The sequence below is a fragment of the Aulonocara stuartgranti genome (genome assembly GCF_965226115.1).
Source record: "Aulonocara stuartgranti genome assembly, chromosome: 7".
Classification (NCBI taxonomy): domain Eukaryota; kingdom Metazoa; phylum Chordata; class Actinopteri; order Cichliformes; family Cichlidae; genus Aulonocara; species Aulonocara stuartgranti.
In genome coordinates, this window is record NC_138945.1 from 31676922 (window position 1) to 31696782 (window position 19861).

The window sequence follows — 19861 nt, forward strand, 5'->3', positions numbered from 1 at the left end:
CATAAAACTGTGTTAACAGTGGTGCTAATAATATGGCCTTATTTCCCGCAACAAGATGAAGAGGATGAGAAGAAGTGTAACATTTGGAGTCATTTTTCTCATCATTTTTTTGATGCTGACTGATTGCCTGAAAAATGCACTGTCCAACATAAGCCCTCTGTTCACGATTTACTGTTTGTTATTTTGTGTAGAAACAATGAGCCGCCCTCTAAAAATGGACAACATATCAATAGCTGGTCATAAACATAAAACAACGTGAAAAACACTTTATTGTAAAATCCATCATGGCACTGCTGTAGATGTTGAAGATCAAAAGCCCAAGCTTTTATTCTAAGCATCGTTACTGCTTTATGTGTTCTTTGGACAACAATAGTCACATTTCAGTTGGCATCAAATATTAAAGTCTGACCAAGTTGCATTATGAGGATGAAAAGAAAATATTCTAGCTGGCCTCTGATGTTTGTGCTTTGAGTTCACAAGGAAGGGCTTCATCTTTTCCGCGGGGGACCAGACATAAAATTGTTTTGATGATATTCATCATCCCTTTCAGAAGCTGCTTTAATGAGGATGAAAAGGGTGCAGAGTTTCTGAAGTTGCTGAATGTAATGGAGGACCATTTATGGCCATTATGCCACTTAGGGTTCACTTGTTAGATCTGTAGAGGAACATTTTGAGGAAACATACTTGGCTTTTGAAAAATGCCAAGAAAATTAGCAGGTGAAAAAAATAAAAAGATATTTATAGAGCATGGATTTTATGTGTTGAATGATGTTTTTATCAAATTAAGGTTTAAATGCTTGACTTGAGGATTCAGCATCATCAGCCGTAGTAACCCAGGTTTAGATGAAGATATGTGGAGTGAAGCTGTCTTTGTTTCTGCTGCTGCAGGCTTAGATGGAAACTCATCAACAGAAGGAAATGGGAGATGGGAGAGAACATTACAGTGTATGTCACCTCTGGGAGGAAATAAGCTTCCTGAACTGTCAGTGAACCACCAGTTACAACCCACAACTGAGGACTCTGCTGTTTGCTTGATTGATGCCGTGACGAAGGAGAAGGGACGCCTGAACAGAGACAGATTAGCAGAGTCAAAGACAGCACGGTGAATGTGCATCAGCACTAGAAAAACAAACTCAAACACAGGAAAGAGCGCCCATGCATCTTCCAGAAAAGGAAAGGAGATTCAGTTATTTTTTGAAAACTATGATGGTAAAGCGACTGGTTCTCACACAGCAATTTTCTACTTTGCTTGAGCACTCAAAATGCTTTATGCTACAAGTCACATTCACCCATTCACACCCACAATCATACCAGCACTTTTTTTCTCTATCAAACATTCACACCTTCACGCTCCAATGAAAGCATCGGGAGCAAATGGAGTTCGGCATCTTGTTCAGCATACTTTGGTCAAACCACCTACCTTCCCGATTACTAGACGACCTGCTCTGCCGCCCCAACCGCAGCCGCCCCAGTAATGATGTGATATGTGTCATTTGTGAAACTGATCCAACCAAAGCACAGCAAGAGGCTGTCATGTCCTTCCAAAGTTAGAGAGGCTGTTCTTGTGAAGTAGGATCGTCGTGTGTACGGGAAGGTCACTGGTCACCTCCTGTCAGGCCGCACTGTTCGAGTCTCTGAAGAATCAGAAGAACATTTAACTAACGCTGACACATAGACAGCTAGAACTAAAACTCAAGTCGAGCCTGTGGATGGTTATCCTCTGTGCAGAGCTCAGCTATGGTGAGAAAAACAATGCCTGCAGTCATAAAATTGAGCTCTCATAAATTTACCTAACTGCACAGTCTCTATATTTCTGATAGTATAATTTTTAGGACTCATAAAATTGTCCAGTGTTATAAACCACAGCAGAATTTTCATGGTTTTTAATCAATGTTAAGGAATCCCTTTCTGCATCTGTGTGCTGGTGTTTTCAGATAGACTCCTGCCTGCTGACTCCTTTCTGATAAGTCTTTTTCAACATATGCTACATGTACAGGATGTCATACTTAGTGCAGGCAGCACCCACACAGAATGAACGAACTCTGGACATATTCCAGTTGAGAGTTAATAACCTTGACATAAACTAAATTGGAACCTGACATTCAGAATGAGTGAGTTTTACACTTGAATCAATATATAGCAGTGAGCCAGGGCTTGGTCAATCAGATGACTTACATCAACTCTTCACACAACAAAGGGATACTCAGATGAATTGTAAGTTAGGATACGTTTGAAACATGACTGCACTTCTGTTGGCTTCAGATCTGCAGTATTTTTCTCAATTTCTTTACTAAATGGTACATTTATGAACTAGGGAAAACTGGTTTTTGAATGCTTCAAACAGACTTTTTGGAAACAGAGAGTATTATATCCTGTAAAATCTGCTAACAGTGTAATCAAATGCCTAAAAAAGCATGTTGGGATAGTTTGGCTTTGTAGGCTACGAAAAACAACTTTGTGGGAGTAAATATGCTGTTTACACTGTATGCCTCACTTTGAAGAGACATTATCCAGAGCTGCCTTAGGTCACATTTATTTTTGTAGCCTGACATGCCACACTGTGCAGTTGTTCAAAAAGCTTTTAAACAAAAAAAAAAAAAAAAAAAAAAAAATCATCCTAAGAACGAAAAAACACACATGCCCAGGGTTAGCCAAGCTAAGTTCAGGATAAAGAAGGTAAAATTTAAGGTCTTTATAGTTCTCTCAGGGGTCTGTGGAGACCCAAAACAGAGGTTAAAGCAGAGTGAATGGGTGCCATTTGCAAGGTAAAAACGAAGAATGACCTTAAAAAACAATCTCCCGTTTAATTTTCTGTCGGTTTGTTTGTTTGTTTTGCCACGATAAGATGACACTGAATTCATGAGTTAGCTACTTAGGTAACCACAGACTTCATTATCTATTATAATGAAGTCATAAAATTTAAAAGGAGTGAATTTTTATCAAAGTTCACCATCTGTCTGTTTTCACAAATTGAGGTTTTTCTGTTAAATTAACTGCAAATATGTTTATTTCAACATTTTGCATTTCCACTTGGGTGGGGCCTCTAAGAGCATTACCTCATATTTCGGGCCTCAAGTGGCCATTTGAGACACTTCAGTCCATATCAGTGTTGTGCCACAGATTTTTCTACTGCTTCCAAGTGGCCAAAACTCAATTAATACCCCGTTTTAATTTCTTTTATTTATTTATTTATTTTTTACTAATGCTATGCTATTACTTTATATGAGAGAAAGCACCCTGTAATTCAGAGCCAAACCACGGCAGGAGTTAGAATGCTAATGCAGGGTGAATTTGATGTTACAGATGGTTCACACAGATGGGCAGACAGACTATAATACCCATGCTTTTGATTGCCTGCTTGACACCAAAGGCACACAGGGCCTTTGACTGAAAATAAACAGTTGGAGGTTCTTCCTGGCGTTTGAGCATCAAGGGAAAACTGCAAGTGACAGAAGCTGCCACTGAGAGAGCTAATGTGAGAGTTAATTCTGTGTACATATCTGACAAGTTCCTAACCCTTTAGTCAATCATTTTGCTTTGTTTTTTTCTCCACCTTTTTTTTTTTTTTTTTATTACAGTGCACTTGTGTATTTTTGTAGTAATGATAGCAGTGTGCTCCCCATTGTTATGGATTGTGCACAGCATTGAATCTCTCTATAAACTGATTGTCTCAGGGGGATGATATCATCTTGGATAAAATACAAATACACTTTCTATACAAAGGATTTAAGATTGGCCGAGTGGTTATGTCTCCGTCCACGCTTGTGGGCGTCTGAAGTGAGAAAGAGAGGTATTGGCTGCGATAAGACAGCAATCTCATCCAACCTTTTTTAGGTGTAAATATGAAAGAGGATTTCAGTGCTGCTTTTAAAAGCTGGTAAAGATTCATGTTGTTGTGGGAGACAGAAGCTTGTCTCTTGTCTATGCACTCTGCCAATGTTGCTGTGAAGAAGAAGAAAGACCAGATAGATCAGACGCTGCCATTACAGTGACCTAGTGATTATCTGTGGATCCCCTTGAGGACAAAAGGTAACAGTATTGTACCCAAGACCCAGCAAGCTCCACACAGCCTCACTGCACATACTGAGCTCACTACATCAAGTACATCTAAAGGGAGGGATCTTGAGTATAAAAAACAAACTTAACTCCTACAAGTTTTAAAAGTGAATTGTTTTATAAAACTGGGGATTAGGATTAATCCAGACCATATGTAGCATACTCGCCTCTCCTATTGCCCACTCTTTGTGGTATTGGAGCTGACCAAATTTAATTTCAAGCTTGATTTGCTCATGACAAATGTAATATTTCAAGGACCACATATTCCAAAGTAGTCAAATAGATTCAATTTCCTTTGAACAACCATGCTTTCGGGTTGAACAGCCCTCCTTATCAGAGTTTGACACAAATGATTCAGAAAACTCTCAGGATATTCCTTACTTCTCTATAGAAAGTGCTACTGTGTTGCTAGCCTGTTTCCTTCAGGGCTTATAGAAATGCTTTGAGATTCCTAGATTTACTGCTAGAAAACTGGCTGCTTGTTAATGGAGATAAAATATCAGCATACCAAGGGAGTAAATAAGGCAGTAACAATTTTGAAAAAAGACAATGCTTTTTCTGCAAAGTATTTAGAAATATTTAGTGAATCTAAATTGCCCATAGGTGTGAATGTGAGTGTGAATGGTTGTCTTTCTCTCTGTGTCAGCTCTGCATCAGGCTGGTGACCTGTCCAGGGTGTACCGTGCTTCTTGTCCTATGTTAGCTGGGATAGGCTCTAGCCCCCTCGCAACCCTGATAAGGATAAGTGGAAGAGAATGTGTGGATGGATGGATATTTAGAAATATCAGAGTACAAATGGGGTTAAATTAATGGGTGCTTTCAACAGTTTTCATTTTTATCAGTCTGCTGTTCACCACAGTTCAGTTTTAAAAATCTTTGGCATGGCTCAGCAGGTAAAGGGAAGGCTTATGTGGTCAAAAAAAAACCCCAAACAAACAAACAAAAAAAAAACAAACCAAAAAAAACCCCATGGAAGATGTCAACAAAAGGGCAGTCAGCCAGAACAGGCAACGTTGTTCAAAAGCAGACAGAAACTTAAAAGGGCAAGCAAAGGACAAAAACAAGCTGCAGGAAAACAAGTCAACAAGAATGCTGCAGTATAGCTGAGGCAGCACAACAGACAAGGAGTTGTGGCTATAGGGCACATGCAAAATAACGGAGCTGATTAATGAGTTGGGGACTTGTGCTCAGGTGGAAACTAGGTGATGGGAACAAGGAGGGAATGACAGATTCTGAAGTAGTACAAATATCCCCATTTTAATCTATCAAGTGTCACTTGTACAGTATACAATTTTCCTGCATCCAGTTTCCTTTGTTCGGTCACAATATGCTATTTTACATGAAAAAAAAAAAGAAAAAAAAAAAAAGAAAAGTACTTTGTCACTTCAGACTCGACTTAATGACATTAATTTTTGAATCATGCTAACTGAATCACTCAGCAATCTTTGCATAGCATGAAAATAAGTCAAATAGGGGATTTTGAGTGACTGATATAGTGTTACAATCCGGTAAATTTGCAAGACTTTGCTTTCATAGGATGATATCTACGGTTGCTTGAAAGGGATTCGATTAGATTACTCAGTTTAAGTCAGAGTGAATTAGGCTTATTGACCGAATGAATGGACTACATTACAGCCCTAATCATCTTGGATGTATTGTTAGTAGCTTTAGTTTTACCAGACCAGTGAGTGGGCAGATAAGACTGAGTGTCTGTGTTGTATAATGTAGGGATGAGAGGAGGAACCTATAAAATGCACCCTCTAACTGTTACATTTTATACATTTATACATTCTGATGGGTTTCATGGCAAAACAATCTGAACTGATTCATGGGCATACTTTTGTGTTAAGTATGAGAACGAACAGAGAAGAATAAAACACTTTTTGATGCGCAGCCAGAAATGTTAAACCTTTTATTAGATTTAGCTTGACCTGTTTGAATCTTCTGAACACAGTGCATTTTTAATATGTGCTGATCATGACAGAAGAAACTGGGCACACAGAAACCAGCATTATCTGCAGTTATACTGCTACAGGGTTACACAAAGTTGATTTTGGAATGGATAAAGCAGGCTAACACTGAACTTCTGGAATGATCTTCCCAAATCCCTAACCACAGACGTATCGAACATTTCTGGACTATAGGCTTAAAAGCTTGGTTCATATCAGGAAAACAACCAGTTTAAATGATCTCTACCACTTCTGCCAAGAAGACTGTTAAAATATTGAGGCAGCATTATACCAAAAGCCTGTCGAAATAAAAAGAAATAAAATAGTTGAGGTCTAAAAAGCTAAGGTACATTTAACCAATTATGGGAGGATGTATTGGAGCATGTGTGTATATATTTGACCCTGTGTTGGTTAGAGAAAATCCACAACAACTTCAAACCACCCAGTTGCACACCCAGTTCTTGTGTTTTTAAAATAATTAAAGATGTGTACTGTATAATCATTCTACCCTGGAAAAAGAACTCATTAAAAGCACAAAATTACCATGACATTTGTCCCATGATGAGTATATTTAACCTTCTCACAACTCTGCGTCTGAACTGTGTGGGCGTGCATGGCTTGTGTCAGGATGGCATTGAGTCCAAATTGCACGGGGCTAATTGGGCCCCTATGCAGTTGTAGTTGTATGATTGAATTCTTAAATCCACATCTCGAAATGTCTTTAATTTCTCTGAGTTCTTGGAAGTCTATAAAATGAATCTCACCTTGTCATTACAAGTATCCCAGGTGCTTTCATCTTGAAGTGCATTATCCCACACTGCAATAACACGCACGCACACACACAAATATGAATTGCAAATGAAAGCAATTACACAGCAAAACTCTTAGGTTATTTGGGGTGCTACTTTTCCCCAGCTGCCAGGTAATCTGACAAATTAGTCTCAGCTGCTCCTTCTTCATCTCTAGGGGAATATTTTTTTTCTCTCTCTCTCTGCGGCTGCTGAGATTTTAGGCTTTCTAGAGCGAGGACTCACACACAGACACACAAAGCACACTGTGGATGGCTGTCCATTACCTGGAGCAAGTGTAGCAGTGTAAGAGATCCCTGATTTCAGACCAAATAAAACAATTCATTGATTTACATATGGAAAAGAAAATGGACCTTAGGAGCATTAACAGCCCGAAGTTTAATCTCAGGCGGCACGGTCAAGAGACATACTTATGTAGGTGGTGGCGGGGGTGTTTTTCCACCTTATTAAAACATGAGCGTTGTTTGAATCTAACACTTGCCTAGAGCTGTACAACAATCTTTGATGCTTATCCAAGGAAAATCTTCCTGCCCTCACATGTTTTGAAGGTGGCAGCAGTAACAGATGAAGTGGTTTAATGAGGTTTCTGAGAGTGAATTCCCCTGAAGGGATTAAAAAATGTTTGGGGCCCATTTCTCTCCCACCTGGAGCATTGGGTTATGATGAGAGGCTGAACTAATGACAGTCATTACTTTCAGACATAACACTATGTGTACGGATGCAGCTGCTGTGAATACGTGTAGCTAAATAGTCTACTTGCATGCCAGCATACTTTACTTAGTTTTAGTGCAAAGTTGCTAAAATACCATATCCCATATTCATCATGGTTTTCTAAATGAACTGAACAAATGTCAATTGAATCTTTTGAGTCAGTGATTGGACAAAAAAAATGGAATATATAACTAAAGAAAAGCCGTTGAGCCATAAAAAATCAAATAGAAACAATCATCTAAAGCCTTATTTGCTCAGGACTACTAGTGTTTTCAGTAGATGTGATATGTGCATGGGATTTATTTCATACTTTCACCACTCCTGCATCTGTGTTTCCTGCAGCACATTTGCACGCCATAAGCAGACTGAAGATATGGTGACAAATTTGAGCCTGTTACTGTCATGCATGACATCCATCTCCTCAACTTTTAAGATTTTATTCTTCTGTTGCATTTAAGCTTGGGCTTTCTGTAAACTGGGTCTCCATGCACCATGTGCTTGTTAATTTTTGAACACTGAATGCTGTCTAAAATTTATGTATTTACTTAAAATTTCCAACACAGCTGGAAGGCAAGAGAAAAGTGTATAAAACCCACCCACCATGAAATCACTGAAATTCAGAATCATGTAGCTAGACTAAGGCTATCACAGGATCTGGGTGTTTGGTGAGACCGCTGAAGTAATTTACAAATTACTGGAGGTCTCCAGGTGACACGAGTCCTATGTAAACACAGCTATGCTTGGAGCATGTCATTTCTGAAATGATATTATTGAGCTTATTCATTCATGTCTGGTAAAAAAATAATGTTGTGTATGTGACATTCTAGGGTTCAGCAAGATATTTTTTTTTGCTCTTAATATGTGAGATCTCTCTTGCAGGCTAATCAACACATTTGCATATTTACAACCTGGAGCAGTGAGCTCTAGACCTTCCAGCTGCATTGACAGCTGTGAGGCATATGCTTCTGTGGATGCAGAAGAAACCAGAAGGTTCAGTGACACGTCAGTATATGTATATGTAAATCCACTTTTTAGAGGCAATGACACAGCCCGCTTTAGCATCTTTAGTGAGCCTGCAGTCTTTTATTTTCGGAGTACTTTGAAGCATGACAAAGGGATCATGTGCTACTGTTTACTAAGCAGAAACACCTCTAACACAGTGTGATGTGTTCTGTTTTATCTTCCAAGGTGAAAACAGAAGAGCACATGACAAAGTAGTCATTAGAGCATTAAGGATATTAGGTATTGAGTGGAAAAGAACACATTAAGCTAATGGATGAAGCTGCTCTTAAACCCCCACAGTCCCCAAACTCCATCTACAACCTTTGCTAATGTATCATCCATCCATACAAGGTGCAAAGTGCATTTTGAACAAGAACACTCTCCTGAACAAGTCAGAGATATACAGAAGGTTCATATCAGCAAGGAACTGAAGCAATACTGGAAAAAGAAATTATCAGTATATCATGGCATGCCATCATTGAGTAACATGAAATAATATGCAGTACTAGTAAGTCAAATAATAAATATTTTTTAAATGAATCACACAGATCACATCAAAACATACACAGGAAATTATTAAACCACTCCTGCAGCATAACACATTTCCTGGCTTTTTGATCTGTTTGTGACTCACATACTGACCATTACATCTGAGACATAGAGCCAAGCAAGATTTATTTATTTATTCTATGAATAGAAGATGATAGCACAAAGGAATGTATTCATATTTTGCTTTTGGTTTCTAAAAAAAAAATATAGCAACAAGGTTATTTTTGGATAAAATAAAATGTAATTTTTGCTTCAGATTTAATATTGTTATATCCAAATAGAGGGCTATTAAAGAATACTTACAATGACCATAAAACCACACATTTTTTCACAGTCTTGGAAACAGCGTATTGCAAAAGTGTTTCAGAGCAGAGCTTTTGTCTATAGTGCTGCATTTTAAGCCTGTAGCTGCAATTGCTCAGTAAATAAATAAATAGAACTTTCCTATAAGCTAAAGGCAGATAATCCTCCCTCTCAGTAATGACAGGGAGAAAAGCAGCATCATGACGCATCAGAGCTGAGGTGTGCAGCTGAGTCTTTCTTTAATAGCGTGCTCAGTTTTGGCGACATACCCACAGCGAATGTACAGGTGGATTCACCTCGATTCAGGGTCAGCTGAGAGTTGTCTGTGGGAACATATAGTATACTCCACAGAAGCAGATTCAATGAGAAGTTTTACCATGAAACTCAATTTGTGGGTTTTTGAAAGGCTGGATTTTGTGAGTTTTCTGTTTGGCTCATTTTTGCGCCACTTTCTTACTTCCAAAAACTGTTTTCTTCTCCCAGTTGTGAACTTGTTTAGGCAGCATTTTTCAAAAGGATAACAGCCACAGTGACATACTGAAACACACTTTGAATCAATGATAATGCTCATCAGCTTTTAAAGATTGCAGCAACATATATGTCTCATGGTTTTTATGCGAATAATCAGCCATCACCCAACTGGACAGAACCGCAAAAGGCTGCTTCAGCTGCCCACTGTGGCATCCCTTTTGTCAGCCTTCCAAAAGCACTTTCCTCATCCAGTTGGCATGTTGTCAGGCTTATTGGCTTTTAGAGTGATGTTCACTTCCTAAGAGCAACTGAATACCTTACACTAAAGAGTCAAAGGTTTCAGGGGCAGACAACTGTAAGACACTTTCTCTCTTATCACACATCCATCGTGAGGAAAAAATGGATACTTATGCAGTCGCTAATTTCTTCCTACCTCATTAAAGTGCCCTTGAGAAGTCATGACAGAGTGTTCGCCGAGTTGATCTTAGTCTCAAAAGGACTGTAATCAAAATAAAGTCCAGTCACTGGGGAATGGAGCCAACATGGCCAGGAGTGGTCTGTCACATTCATACTATTACTGCAGCTGTAGGCAGTCGACCGGCAACACACACAGATGCGAGAGCAGCACAACATGGTGGAGGCTCTCTCGCCTCAGCCACTTATTTTCAGATGAAGGACGATCAATAGAGTTAGTGAGATTTAACTGAGCAAGAAGAAGAAAGATCATTTGCACCAAGAGCACCCAGGACTATGTATTCCCCCCTTTCTGTCAGTTTATTTAGTTTTTCATTTGGAAAACAGCAAGACCCATTAGTTTTCCCCCTGAGCCATAGAAAGCATTTCACTCTTTTACTATATTTAATGCTGTGATAACAATTACTAAAGCTACACAATGAGCTTTTAAAAAATATATTTTAAGTCAACATTTATCTAATCTAAAATACACAACATGAAATATATTTGTAAAAGTGTTATCATTAAAAAAGTTAATTGTAAAAATATTATGTTATGATAGAGCTTAGAATTGAACTTCAGCTTAGTGTTTTGTTTTGGTCTAGTTTTATGTCTCACAGCACCAGTGAAAATATGCAACTTAATGGGACAGTGTCTAATGCTGTGCATCCTGTAGTCAGCAAAATGTTTGCTTTACCGACTTTGTTCATGCAGAGAATAAATTCCATTTTATACAATGGAGACCTTTTTAGATGCCTTCTAATTTGCTGTTCTTGTGCTGCTTCCATCTTGGATGTGCGCATTCCTGTTTTGGAGTGCTGCTCTCTTCTGAACAAAGCTGGATGGTGCTATTAGCCACTTATTACGGCCACCTGAACTATGCCAACGAAAAATACGTATTTAAAATACAAAATATGAGTAACTGTATTCTATTTAAAATTCAGAAATTAAAAAGGTGGTATTTAGAATACAGTTACTTTGTTGAAATAAATGGATTACACGGCGGTATTTTCCTGTTTCATATTGTCGCGGGTCAGGACTGTTTGGGTTTTGTTTGACAGCTATGTTTTGTTGTTCCAGGCGGCAGCGTTATGGTTGCCATGGTTACAGGGTGACGCGCTCTCTGCGACTGTGTGTTTCCTGGGTGAGAGAGCGCCTTTTTGTTGTTGTTGTTGTTAAGCTAATCCGGTTGTTCAGTGATGACGCGACCAATCCTACTTCCGGGCCTAAAGTAGTCTGCGTTTAATATGGCTTTTGTGTTGTTAACATGTTTAATGCTACGTACTTTCTTCTATTTGATCTCAAAAAGCTCCTAAAACAGTCAGTGATCACTGTTGACCTCCCTCGGCTTTTATTACCGCTAATCATTTATTTAAGCTCAGTTTTTAAAACCTTAGGATGTAACTACAGCCCAGCCCATGCAGCAGTATATGAATGACTAACCTCGTATTGTGGATGGATTATCTCAGTTGTTCTCCTGGCTGAAGTTTGGTCCTTTTACAGCATCCTGCCATGCGATTACATTTGTTTCTGACCACCGAGAACACTCACGTTAACTTTTATCGAGTGGGAAAAAAGTTAGCTTGTTTATATTATGCTAACATAGCTGTGTCGCTAGCGGTCACGTAGCACATCATTATATACCAGCTAGCCCAACTTCAGTAACCCTACAAACGTCACTGCTGTTTAGTTTTCTGTCTTCATTTATGTTGGAAGTGATAACAGAGCTGTACGTTTTAATTTGTTTCCAAAACCCCGCAGTCAGGACATGCTATATTGTATTTAGATAGAAGCTAGCGAGCTAACTCCCTGCTAACGTCTAACTCCGTTAAATGTCATAAATTCCGTTTTCATGGATGCCTGGATGTTAAACTCAATTGTTACACCTGGTAGAGCAGAACGCCGATCATTTTATTAAAGATGAAAGACTTTAGACAGTTTTTCAACTCTCAGTAATGCCATAGTTATCGTTTGATATATGGACCTGCAGTGGAGTTTAGGTCCAGACACGGCTAGTGACGTCAGACTGAACAACCGGATAGGCAGAGTGTTAGAGACATAGCCCTAAAGAATGTAGCCTCCTGGGCAGCGTAGTCCGTGCTGCAGGGAGAATGGACTGCGATACCCGTTATGTGTCGTGAGCACGAGGAGGGAGAAAAAGGAGAGTGGAAAAGTACGAGTTCTCATCGAGCAAAAACGGGAGCTGGAAGCATGTAAATATAATAATAACCACTGCAGCCAAGAAGAGTGCCTCATGAGCCCAATTGTAAGTAAGCTATTTAGACTCGACTGTACACCGTGTTCGTGTTTTCCTCCGAAACAATAAGTTCCGTTGCAGCAGCCTTTCAACGCCTCTCTCTGTCTCTCGCTAGCAAAGTTGACCCAGACAACAAAGTAAAGCTAGTTTTCGGCTACGAGCCCGACACAAACCCGACGTATTAGCCAGAGGTCCCTTTACTACGGTTCGGAGCCGCAGACCTTCAGTAATAGTAATAGTACATTCATGTATTTGTAAAAAGCATGATAATATATTAAGTAATCCAAAGTATTCAGAATACGTTACTCTCATTGAGTTACGTAACGGAATACGTTACAAAATACATTTTGGGGCATGTATTCTGTAATCTGTAGTGGAATACCTTTTAAAAGTAACCTTCCCAACACTGCAGATAGCCTGATTACTATCACACTGAAGCACATATCTTCGTGAGGTAACTGTATATATAAAAACAGACATTCTGAGTGTTAACAGTTAACTCATTCTGTCCTCATTCCCATGATATCCAATAAACACCAAGCTGAAAACAATTAAAAAGCTTCATCTATAGTATAGGTCTTGATGATGTGCATTGCAGGCTTTTTTTCTTCTTCTTACAAATACCATACCATTCTTTGTGGGGTTTCTCAGCTGATACTTGATTTACCGTGGCATTTAAAAAGCCTAGTATTAGACTATACAAAGAGACCCAACTACACAGCAGTAAAGGTGTCACTAATTAGTTCAGGTCAAGCAACTAAATCAGCTTCTGAAGAAGAAATATTGCAGGCAGAGGAGAGAGGACACTTTCCTAATGAGGATTTACAATGTGCGATTCTTCAGCACATACTGCACACTCATTAAACAAGGCTTAAATCTGTAGTTCATTCATTTCCATTTGTGGCTCTTTCAGATCTTTTTTTAATTGACAAAATGTGATCATTTGATCAAATGGAATTCATTTGAATTCCATTTGATTTTCTTAATACTTGAAATGAAAATTCAGGGCCTTGGATCTGTTACAGGATTTGACAGCAGCCAATTAAAAGAAACTTGAATGACATGAGCACATGCAGTGGGTTTTAACTTTAAATGTTGGTAATTTTGGTCAGCTTTAACAATGAAAATATAAGTAGGAATGAGCTGACAGACTCAAAGTCCACTGGTGTGCTGCCACCTAGATTTTCTGTTCATCTTTAATGTCTTATAAGTTGTCAAGGGATGTTATCTAGTTGGTAGTGATCACAAGCTATCAGTATTACTTCACTCAAAAACTCAGTGGACTAGTCCCTCATTCAACTCATTGGACCAACACAATGTTCTGTGGGATAGTTCAAGGAGGTCATAGCAAAGAACATCAGTGATGTACACTGACATTTACAGGTCAAGGATCTCTTGGGGACAACTCTCAGCAACTGTAGATTTCAGTTCAGAAATCAGTTCAAACAACTGTACAACAGCACAGTTTGCTGGGAGGTGTAGCCACTTTCCCAAGCTGTCACAGAAGAAATACGTTAGGATGGTTAGAAACAATCCAATAATGACTGTGTATGAGATATAACTGTCACTGCTTATTATCAAGTAAGACTTACATCATCAAGAACTGAGAAACTCCTGTTCAAGAATATAGTCTCTCAAAATTCAAGTGAAAGAAAAGAAAGGCTTCTGGAGGAATGCTGGATGGCCAGATGGGCTAAAGATTGAGTTGCTACAACAACAAGAGGTATGTTTGGGTGGTTAAAGGTTAGCTATTCAACTCTAAACAAACTGTTAAGCATCTGTGGTAGCATCTTGTTCTGGGGCCTTGTTTCTTTGCTGCAGTAGAACAGAGTGAACGGAGTGGATGCAATAACCTCCACTTCAGAGGCAGATTAATTTTCCAGCATTACCTTAAACTGTCGGTTCAAACTTGGACATAATTTGTTGTTTCAGCAAGGCATTAACCCCAAACAGATATAAAAGCTTTTTCTAAGCTTTTAGAATGGCCTTTACAAAGTTTAGAACACAAACATATTGAAAATGCGTGGACTGTATTTAGAGGTTGGATCTGTGCAAACAAAGCATTATTCTGAACTGTATTAACTCACTTCTTCCCTAGAATAGCAGTCAAGAATTCAACCAAAATTATGCCAGAAGCTTGCTGAATGCTACTAAAAGTCTGTGGTCAAGGTGCAACTTGCTAGAGAACATTTAAATTAGCATTAAATGATTTGAGAAAAAAAAAATAGCAGCAAATTATTATTAGTAGTAGTTATGCTGTGTGTTGTATAATCCTTCTGCACCAGAAGAAGAGCTGTTTAGAGAAATAACTGGAAGCCAAATATGCCTACGACTTTTTTTTGTTACTGATCAGCGTGAGTTTGAACAAAACTGCACATTTGTGTTTGGATAAAGTTTTTATTTGACCATTGACTGCTTTTTACTTATCTTCAGTCCTTCAGTCCAAACCTCAACATTTTCAGATAAATGTATTTGTCATGGCAAGGAAGGCAAGCTAACCTGTGAACGCTCAAGCACTCTCCCTCTACACTTGTGTTATTTACAGAGAACAGACAAGAGCTCTGGTCAGTAACACAAAATGGACACCTGATTTTTTTTCTTGTACATATAGATATAATTACACATCACTTATTACATGTTCAAATGTTATATTATCAAATCTTTATGGAAATCTGAGATGGTCAAGCAGAAAATGCTCTAAAAACTAATTTAAGTTAATACGACCCTGTTATAAAATCTAAAAAGTTTAAGAATATACAAGAAACCTTGTCTAACAGAGTTCAAGCCAGAGTAGATTATCTGCTTCCATCGCACCCTATCCCTTTAGAATCCTCCTCCATCACACCAACCCTTTGCATGTGCTCCTTCACTGTATCCACAATTCTTCTCTGTGGTCTTCCTCTGCTTAGTAGCTCTATATCAGGGGTCTCAAACTTGCGGCCTGGGGGCCACTTGCAGCCCACGTCACCCCTACTTGCGGCCCGTATATTGACGTGAAAAAATATAATGCAATTTGGCCCTTGAAGTTACTTTTTTTGTTGGGGAGGATTTGTTTGTTGATGAGTGCAATGTTAAAATAAATCCATTAAAAAGCATATTTAATATCAAGGTGATATGGGCAGAGAGTACAAACATGTTGAGGGAATGACTTTGTTAGTTCAGTGATTTGTAAAGAAAACTATTTTCATTTGAATGCAATTTTATTCCTTCTTACTTCTACAAAAACTTATGTGTACACATGTGTCTGCATTTGTTTTTTTGTTAAATATGAACAAAATTGTAGCAAACGTGCTGCCATGTGTTTGGCCAGAAAGAGAGTCCAATGTGTTACTGTGCATTTGGAAGTTTCAGTTAGTGGAAAGTGAGAAAAAAAACTGTGTTCACATTTGCAGTTTTGTGTTGTTATAGAATATATTTGAAAAAAATAAAAAAACTAAATTTTTGGAAGTTTTTGTGGGTGTTTTCTTGTTTGTTCTTTTGTTTGTTTGTTTGGGTTTTTTTTGTGCTACTTGAACACTAAAGTGGCCCTTACATGAGATGACAGTGCCACCTTACACTCTTGCTGCTATTCGTCTCTTAACAAATCACCCCGATATCTCCACACACCTGTACTCTCTTCTACACCTCTTTTGTACACTGGCTGATGTTTTCAATGCTTAACCCCAGGTACTTATTCACCTTCTATGCATCAGACTGCATTGAAGAATGAACGCAATCATACCAGATAGTGACTTTCAAGCTCAATAGAAATATGAAGAAATGAGGGCTGGATCAAAACAGTTGCACAGTACTGTACGTGTGTAAGTGCATGAATCTGCAACCAACCCACACAATCTTCTGTCATCTGAAGAAGAAATATAGACAAAAAAGGGTAGGGGAAATGCAGCTTTTTCAAAGTGATGCTACTGAGAGTTTTATTCAACTAGCTGTCTGTTTAACTTGCCTGCAAAATCCATTTTACAGCATTACATAGACTTATTACATTGAGTTGGTGGGCAAGATGCAGTTGTGAAGCTGTTCAGGGATCAACTGAAAACTTTTCAGGATGGAGTTACGAAAAATGAAGAATACTTGCACATTCTTGTTCTCTCACGGCCAAGATGTCATAACATCAAAATGCCATTTGTGGAAGAAAAGCCCCAAATTTACTTGGTAGTGGTATAAAACGTTGATCACCAAAGATGTACTGCCATTATGGGAGATATTTCATGTCACAGTCAAAGGAATGTGAGAGTTTATTTATATCCATCAAGGAGTATGCTGGACTTCTAAAGTACAAAATCTGACTTTTTGTTATTGTTTTTCAATTTCAAATATTCTGGAATAGAGGGCAAAATGGTGTGCAGGTGGATTAAGTCTGTTCAGTTTATATACTTAAGGAGCTAACCAATCTTTTTATAAATCCACTCTCTTAACCTTTTGACCATCATGGATCCACACAAGCAACAGAGAGACAGGCTAAGCACAAGAAACAAGACATCCATAACAGTACACACACGATAAGTGGCAGTCCATTTCCTTTCACATTAGGGCTCAGCCAAAGAGAATCTTTATTTTCCGGCTTCTCATCATACACAACAGCATATCCGTCTTTCATCTAACCCAGTGACTCAATTATGCATGTGAGCTAAGCACGCCTTTCTTACTGAAGTACCTGAGAGCATCACGACTGATATTTTGATGTGGCGCCAAAGATGTTTGTGTATAATGGCAAAGTGACATCCCTTGATTTATTTTTTTCCCTTGTTTGTGGAAAGTAAGCTTTTCCAACTGTCACCATGAAAATATATGTAGTCATCTGACGTTTTGGAAAGATTTAATCTTAAAATAGATCCAATATCCTTAAAAACCATGCACACTGAGACTGAAAAGACTGGATCTGAAAGATGAGTGCTTTCAAGAATATCTTAGAATTAATGATGATGTTAAAAGCCTTCAAAGCCTATTTTATGAATGAGTGTCTCAAGATAAACCCCAAAATTTTCTGAAGAAGGTTGAAGAATCTAATTGATTCGATCAGGTACAAGAATTGCTTTATTACAAGTAGCTTTGAGCCAGTGCAAGATATTTTCTTGCACCGAGTACATGTACTTGTAGTAAATTTAAATAAACTTCATTTTCAGTGCAGAGCTTTTCATAGTATTATTTTTGTGGTGACTTCATATCACAGAGGCAGTTGCTCCAGCCTGCTGTTGTTAATTTATTCACATCACCAATATGCTATTATTAACTGTCAGAACATCAGTTTTCTAAATCTATGGGCATCAAAAATACCTCTATGAAAGTTACCACTCTTTTGAACTAGCTTCAATGAGATTTTAGCGTATAGCTGTGGGGGTTTACTCCCTTAAGCAGCATGGCAATTGATGTTGGGAGATGAAGCCTGGTTCAGAGTTGTTGTCCCAGCTATCCAAGATATGCTGGAGTTCCACATAGGCACGTTTTGTTCATTCTTTCATGAATGGCTGTTATTGTGAGCTAAATTAACACTTAAACACATGTTGTTGTTTTTTATGCTTTGTTTAGTCTGTATTTTTAAAACACATCAGGCGGTAGAGCATTACGGAAGGTTAGTGGTTCAATCCCTGGCTCCTCTAGTCTGCATATCAAGAGTGTGAATGTGTATGAATGTAGTTAGGAATCACTCAGTTTAGAGAAAGTGGCTGAATGTGTTGTGTTGTATAGAGCACTTTGATTAATCCAGGAAAGTAGAAAAGTGCTATATAAGAATCAGTCGATTCACTGTCTGAACAGAGTTTCGTCACGTTACTTTTGCTCTACTATGTTCCGGCACATGTTGGTATTACATGGCTTGATTAGGGTACACATTAGGCTGACATCTGGGGCCAGAGCTGAAACTGTTCTGGGCCAGCACAGGGCCAGCAGTGTGTCTGCACCTGGCCCGTGGCTGCACACAATTTACACATGGCCCACATACGGCAAAGAATGACGGCCCTTTGGTGGCCCAGATCAGGTTTGCCAGAGGTAATCCACACACGGGCCCGCACAGGACCACCAATGTGTCTGCAACTGGCCTTGTGCTGGCCCATGTGTGGGCCACCTCTGGCAAACCAGATCTGGACCACCAAAGGGCCGTCATTCTTTGCCGTATGTGGGCCATGTGTAAGCACATTGTGTGATCCGGACCATACCAATTTTGCTATGTGGGTAACTTAACATTGTAGTACTTGCCCCTTGATTGAGAATGTAGAGCAAAAGAGGGAATAAAGCCCAATCATCTGCCCAAGAATTATTTAGAGTCTATGTGTTACTGAATTGTCTACATACATTTTCTTTTATAAATATTTATTTTGTATTGAATTTTCATTAGTGTGTGTCTTCATACTGCCTTGATTGATTGATTGAATCTTTATTTTGAACATGTTGAAAAAGTATATATAAAAAAAAAAGAATTAAAAGAGACAAATGAACAAAGCAAACAAAAGGAAAACGAGCAACCACAACTCCAAATAACGTCCATGTTCAAAAAGGAGCAGGAAGAAGCATAAGCTTATTTAATCCCACCCCTTTTCCACTATCTAGTATCAATAGACTACAGAAATACCTCCTTGTAATTACATTATATGTTATGTGTAATTTTTTTTTTTTTTTTTAAATATATACACATATATGTTTCTATCTATCCATACCTACGTATATACACACATACGCACATATACACATTTTCAATAACCCCATTAACACCTGAAGGATACACAACCTACAATTTTATATATATATATATATATATATATATATATATATATATATATACACACATATATATATACATACATACATACATACATATACATACATATACACATACATATATACCCATACCAACAAACCCGTGCATGCGCACACACATGAAAATATTAGACAAGAACACCCTATCAAATATTAGACAAGAACACCCTATCAAATCTCTACCTTTTCCCTGTACCCTGTAAAAACCATATCCTTAAACCGCTTTTTAAACTGCGCCTTGATACTTACCTCTTCCCTCAAATTTGGCTCTTGCACGTACTCGCCTGAGACAGATAAGATGTATTGCTGTGTGTTTCATTCAGTCCTCCCATATTTCACTAAATACCACAACCGGGTGTTTGAATTCTACTTTATCCTCATGGTACTTTATCAAACACTAGACATTGACATGTGTAAAGTTGTAAAAATGTTAGCATGCATTATTTTTTGCACGTTTTGTATTTTAACAAAGAAATTTACCTCGATTAGCAGCTTATAATATCTCAAAAATAAATACCCAACAGACTCAGATAAACATCTGAGGACTTCAC

General features: G+C 38.4%; 1 long non-coding RNA gene across 2 annotated transcripts; it reads right to left on the reverse strand.

The window, feature by feature from the left end:
* Positions 1–558: 558 nt before the first annotated feature.
* Positions 559–14875, reverse strand: LOC309709717. 2 transcript variants are annotated; one of them, XR_014277584.1, is made up of 3 exons: positions 11747–14875; positions 1421–1634; positions 559–1064 (listed from the first exon to the last, which is right to left on the reverse strand). It is a non-coding gene; the product is annotated as an uncharacterized lncRNA (long non-coding RNA). The 2 variants fall into 2 exon arrangements; XR_014277585.1 differs by lacking the exon at positions 11747–14875 and adding an exon at positions 6770–6950.
* Between the last annotated feature and the right edge of the window lie 4986 nt (positions 14876–19861).